General features: G+C 39.4%; 1 long non-coding RNA gene across 1 annotated transcript in view; it reads right to left on the bottom strand.

Annotated features, from left to right (window-relative positions):
- Positions 1-3,430, bottom strand: part of LOC141578414 (uncharacterized) — a 67,014-nt gene extending 63,584 nt beyond the window's left edge. Inside the window, exons 1-2 of the long non-coding RNA XR_012508809.1 lie at positions 3,297-3,430; positions 1,944-2,087 (exon numbers count right to left, since the gene is read on the bottom strand). This is a non-coding gene — a long non-coding RNA (uncharacterized LOC141578414). The remainder of the gene's footprint in view (positions 1-1,943; positions 2,088-3,296) is intronic.
- Between the last annotated feature and the right edge of the window lie 2,570 nt (positions 3,431-6,000).

Raw genomic sequence — 6,000 nt, forward strand, 5'->3', positions numbered from 1 at the left:
TCTGGAGGCCTTTTCGGAATGGCTGCTCACTGATTCATTCAAACCACAGCTTCTCATTCCAGGAGTAGCTGTGCTTCTCTGCCAGGAGTTTGTGGTCACTCTCATGCCAGAAGAGCTTTAAACTATATCCTTACTTTGGATTTGTAATTTTTCCCCTCTTCCAACAAAATTGACTTTCCTTACTGTTTTGCCTTGAGGAATTTTGTTTTCCTAGTTCACCCTTTAGTAAACCATGCTTCTCGGAATGGGCTTGGCCTTACATATGATCAGTCATCCAACTCCCAGTGTGAGAGGCTTCGGGCTCACCTCCTGCCCTACTGTCAACGCAACTGAAACACAGTACAGGAGCCAACAGGCCCCCCAGGGCTTCTAAGGCTCATGTATCACCCAGAATCCCTGCTTTCTGGTTTGTCTTGGCTTCTGAGGATTTCCCCTCACTTTCTTGACAATTAGCTGTGCAGCTTGAAAGATGAGGAAGGAAGGTTTTATTTCTTAATCCGCATTTTAAGAAACTTGTGTAATGAAGGTTTTCATAAGTTTCTACAACCCTCCATTGCCAAGACAGAAAACACACTAGATATTTTCTATGTTTAGCTATCATGTGTATTTTTCCTTTTGTTTTCTTAACTGCAAACAGACATCTTTTAATTAAAAAAAATTAAGGCCCCAAATAGGATAGAGAAAGGGCATACAAAATTAAAGGGCAAAGACAGAAAAATGATAAGTACTCTACAAGGTTAATATAATACTTACACTATGGATCAGATCAGCAATTCTCAGTAACAGCTAATTGAAATATGACCATGAGGTAAAAGGTCTCTCTTGTCAGGAGATGGCTAATAGAAATTAGAATTAAATCAACAAACTAAAATTCTAAGTCTGGCGAGGTACAGAAGGCTACCAGCAAAATGTGTCGTCTTCTGGAAAGGAGGGAGGCTCACCAGCTCTTTACTGTGGAGCCTGAGCGCATGGGAGGTCGGTGAAGTGAGCTCTGTAAGTACCCAATTAGCAAAGTGGGTGATGAATAAAGAGACGTGAGCTTTGATGACAGAGATGATACTACTATTCACTTGTCCTGTAAAGTATGTCTTCACGTTCAGTGATCACTACCTCAGCGTCCTCAGGGATTAAGATTATAGGAAAATTCACAGCCTGGGCCCAGACCTCCTCTTTGAGCTCGTGACACTGCACTTAGATGTCGCAAGGGCAACACCAACTCCACCTGCAAAGAGCTGACTTCATGGTGCTCCTCCCATAGCCGTCCTGCCCAGGGCCCCTGGTCGGGGGGCAAGGTCTCCCTCCCTATAACAGCTCAGGCCCATCACTCACAGATGTGACTGGACCCCTCGTTCAGGGCCCAGATTTCCTCAGTCACCGAGTCCCACCACCCACACCTGTCCTACCAGATACTCACTGGCACTCACTCAGCACTGACTCTGTGCCGGGTACCATGCTGCACACTGTGCACACGTTATCTCACAGGATCTCCACAGCAGTCCTGGGAGGTCGGTACATCACTGCATTTATTGATTAGATAAATTGTTTCTTTTCCTTGAGTGCATCATCCAAAGTGACACGGCTACTGAGCCACAAAACTGGGACTGAAAACCACTTGAAAATTCTACACTCCTACACCTGGCAGCCACCCTAATCTGACTCATCACATCACCTCCTGCTGAGCCTTCTAAATGTTTCTAAGCATTCAACAAGACAAAAGGGATCTACGAGAGCACCCCACTCCCCTACTTAAAATCTGTCAATGACTGTCCACTGCCCTTAGGAGAAAGCCCCACCGGGCCTGAGCACAGCCCAATGGCCCTGCATCTGCGTTCCCTGCGCGGCATCGCCGCCTCACCCACCACGCAGCTCTATACTGGCTGTGTCCAGGACAGGGATGCTGACTCCGTACAACCCGGGGCTCGTCTCAATCGAACAATGATCACCTTCTTCAGTGTCCACCTTCTTCACTGCTGACTCTCAGAAAAATGTTTTCTCAGGATGAATCAATATCTTTTTCCTTACAACTTCCCGTCATTGATAATGAGCTCCACCCAAAAGAGAGAAGACTTAATTTTCAGTCTCCTTATCTGTAAAGTGAGAATAACAAGAAAATATGTGAGGTTTTAAGAGAAATAATATTCATGTGAGGCTGAGGGACAATTCCCAACATACAGTAAGTACTCAATATGTGCTTACTTATTATTAATAAGAATATAATGCATTCCAGCAACCTTAACTCAATGTTTTATGGCTATGTCCAACAGACTACAGACACACTGTTGGACGAACCGCTTTGAGCGGATCAGCACAAGCATACTGGGAAAGGTAAGCGCTGACTCCGGTTACAGCTGCAGCCACCCAGCACTACGGGGCGGGGGCAGTTTCTCAGACTATTACATGTTGCTTGAGCATTTAATTGTCACTAATGAATAAAGACAGGTGTTCTTTAGTCAAAGCTCCTGAAACATAAATCTTCAAAGATTGATGCAAATTAGATTTCAAGTACAACACTCTCTCTAGAAATTATTTGATAATAGTCTTAGCTCCTCTGCACATCAAAAGGGCATGTTCTTAATATATCTGACTACACCGAAAGTGTTGTTTAAAAGAAATTAAGATGAAGCCATCCTAAATAAGCTCTCAGTATCATCTTCACAAAGCCCCACCCAAGGGTCTCACTTCTCACTTCCACATAGGTGTTCAGGTAGCTTAACCTGGGTCTTGGTTTCTTATAACATGGGGGTGGGAAGAGTTGTGGATAGATTTATGTTGCAAATATAAACCTAGGGTAGTTGCTGTGTAGAAATCCTAGAAATAAACAAATTGATATATAGTCCTACCTCAAGAAGCTCAGACTTTCCATTTACAACAGCATTAAAAATTAAATGAGAGATACATTTAACAAAAATTTACAAGATTTGTACATTGAATATTTTGAAGTATCACCAAAACATTTTGAAAGATCTACATATATGGAAGACATCTCATGTTGATGGAATGGTAGACAATATTGTTAAAAATGTTAAGACTCCCCAAAGTGATTTACAAATTCAGTGGAATCCCTATCAAAATTCCAGCTGACTTCTTTGCAAAACTTGAAAAACTTATCCCAAAATTCATATGGAAGTGCAAGGGGCCCAGGAGAGCCAAAGCAATCTTGAAGAAGCAGAGCAAAGTGGGATGACTCACTTTAAAGTGTACTAAAAATCTATAGTACTAAGTCAGTATGGTACTGGCATAAGTTTGGATAAATAAATCTATGAGACACAATAAAATCCCAGGGGGAATAAACTTACATTTACAGTCAGTTTTCCACAAGGGTGCCAACAACACTCCATGGAAAGAATAGTCTATTCAACAAATGGTGCAGGGAAAGCTGGGTATCTGCAGGCAAAAGAATGAATCTGGAATCTGGACCCCCATATTTTATATAACAAATAAAGATTAATTCAAAATGGATCAGAGACAGAAACGTAAAAACTAAGCCTATAAACTTCCTAAAAGAAGACACAGTATAAATCTTTGAGGTCCTAGGATAGGCTTTGGTTTCCTAGATACAATACGAAGAGCACAAGTGATAGAAGAAAAAAGGAGATAAACTGGACTTCATCAAAATTAAAACCTTTTTGTTACAGAGGACATCATCAAGAAAGTGAAATGACAGGGGAAGGGGGTATCTCAACTGATAGAGGGCGTGCTTAGCAAGAAAAATAAAATAAATCAATACATCTAATTACCTCACCTGTAAAGAAATTGTTTTAATGTTTAAAAGAACTAAAGTGAAAGCACAATCTGCAGAATAGGAGAAAAATTTTACAAAGCATGTATCTAATAAGAGACTAGTATTCAGGATATATAACAAATGCTTAAACCTGAACAATACAAAGAAAATCGACCCAATTTTTAAAATTTCCAAGGATTTAAAAAAATACACAAATGGCCAATACGCATATGAAAAGAAGCTCAGCATCAGTAGCCAAATCAAAATGAAAATGTGATCTTATTTTACAACCACCATGATGGTTATAATCAAAACATGCACAATAACAATTGTTGTTCAGGAGGCAGAGATACCTCATATGCGGCCAGTGGAAAGGGACAATGGTGCAGTTTCTTTGGAGAAGTCTGTTGTTTCCTCAAAAGGTTAGAGTTATATGGCTCAGCAATTTCACTCCTACATGTAGAGTCATCGCTTTGAATCATCGAGGGGTTGGTTTCAGGAACCCCCCATCCTGGATTCCATAATCCAAGGATGTTCGAGTCCCTTTACAATCAGCCATCTGGATCCATGAAGTGGAAACTACAGATATGGCGGGCCAACTGTACAGCCAACAGAATGAAAACATATTCTCACAAAAACTTGCACATCAATATTCATGGCAGTATCATTCAGAGTAGCCAAAGGTTACAAACAATATCCATCCATCAATGAACGGAATAACAAAATTACCAAGAATAGTCCCACAAACTTTTGGTCATTGAATCTTTGACAAAGGAGGTGAGAACATACAATGGAGTAAAGACAGCCTCTTCAGAAAATGGTGTAGGGAAAACTGGACAGCTGCATGTAAATCAATGAAGTTAGACTACTCCCTCACAGCATACACAAAAATAAATTCAAAATGGCTTAAAGACTTAAACATGTAGACAAGACACTATAAACCTCTTAGAAGAAAACATAGGGAAAACATCTGGCATACATCTCAGCAATGTTCTCCTAGAGCAGTCTACTCAAGCAATAGAAATACAAGCAAAAATATACAAGTGGGATGTAATTAAACTTACAAGCTTTTTCACAGCAAAGGAAACAGTAAGCAAAACAAAAAGACAACCTATGGAATGAGAGAAAATATTTGCAATAAATGAGACTGACAAGGGCTTAATTCCCAGAATATATAAACAGTTTTACACTTCATAAGAAAGAAAAACAAACAACTCAATCCAAAAATGGGCAGAAGACCTAAAGAGACTTTTCTCCAATGAAGACATACAAATGGCCGATAGGCACATGAAAAAATGCTCAATATCATTATCAGAGAAATGCAAATCAAAACTGCAATCAAATATCACATCTCGCCAGTCCGAATAGCCATCATTCAGAAGTTCACAAACAATAAATGCTGGAGAGTCTGTGGAGAATAGGGAACCCTCCTACACTGTGGTGGGAATGCAGTTTGGTGGAGCCATTGTGGAAAACAGTATAGAGGTTCCTCAAAAGACAAAAAATTGACCTCCCATATGACCCAGCAATCCCACTCCTAGGCACATATCCAGAAGGAACCCTAATTCAAAAAGACACCTACACCCCAATGTTCGCAGCAGCACTATTTACAATAGCAAGACATGGAAACAACCTAAATGTCCACTGACAGATGACTGGATAAAGAGGTTGTAGTATATTTGTACAATGGACTACTATTCACCATAAAAAAAAATAATAAAATAATGCCATTTGTAGCAACATGAATGGACCTGGAGAATGTCATTCTAACTGAAGTAACCCAGAAAGAGAGAGAAAAATACCATATGAGATCGCTCACATGTGGAATCTAAAAAATAAAAACAAAAAAAGAAAAAACAACCAAACAAAAAGATAAACTTATCTACAGAACAGAAACAGACACAGAGACATTGAAACCAAACTATGGTTACCAGAGGGGAGAGGGTGTGGAAAGGAATAATTTGGGAGTTCAAGATTTGCAGATAGTATGTATAGAGTAAACAGCAAGTTTATACTGTATAGCACAGGAGAATATATTTAGTATCTTATAGTAACTTATGTTGACAAAGAATATGAAAATGAATACAGGTATGTTCCTATATAAATGAAGTGTTGTGCTGTACACAAGAAACTGATGCAACATTATAAACTGACTGGAATTCAATGAAAATATTTTTAAATAGACAAAAAACAAAAAAAAAGAAAAAAGATATTATTAAATCAAAAGAATAAATTACTGTTTGAGGCTACAACATGGATGGACCTTGAAAGTTTATACT

Source organism: Camelus bactrianus, chromosome 8 (assembly GCF_048773025.1).
Source record: "Camelus bactrianus isolate YW-2024 breed Bactrian camel chromosome 8, ASM4877302v1, whole genome shotgun sequence".
Classification (NCBI taxonomy): Eukaryota; Metazoa; Chordata; class Mammalia; order Artiodactyla; family Camelidae; genus Camelus; species Camelus bactrianus.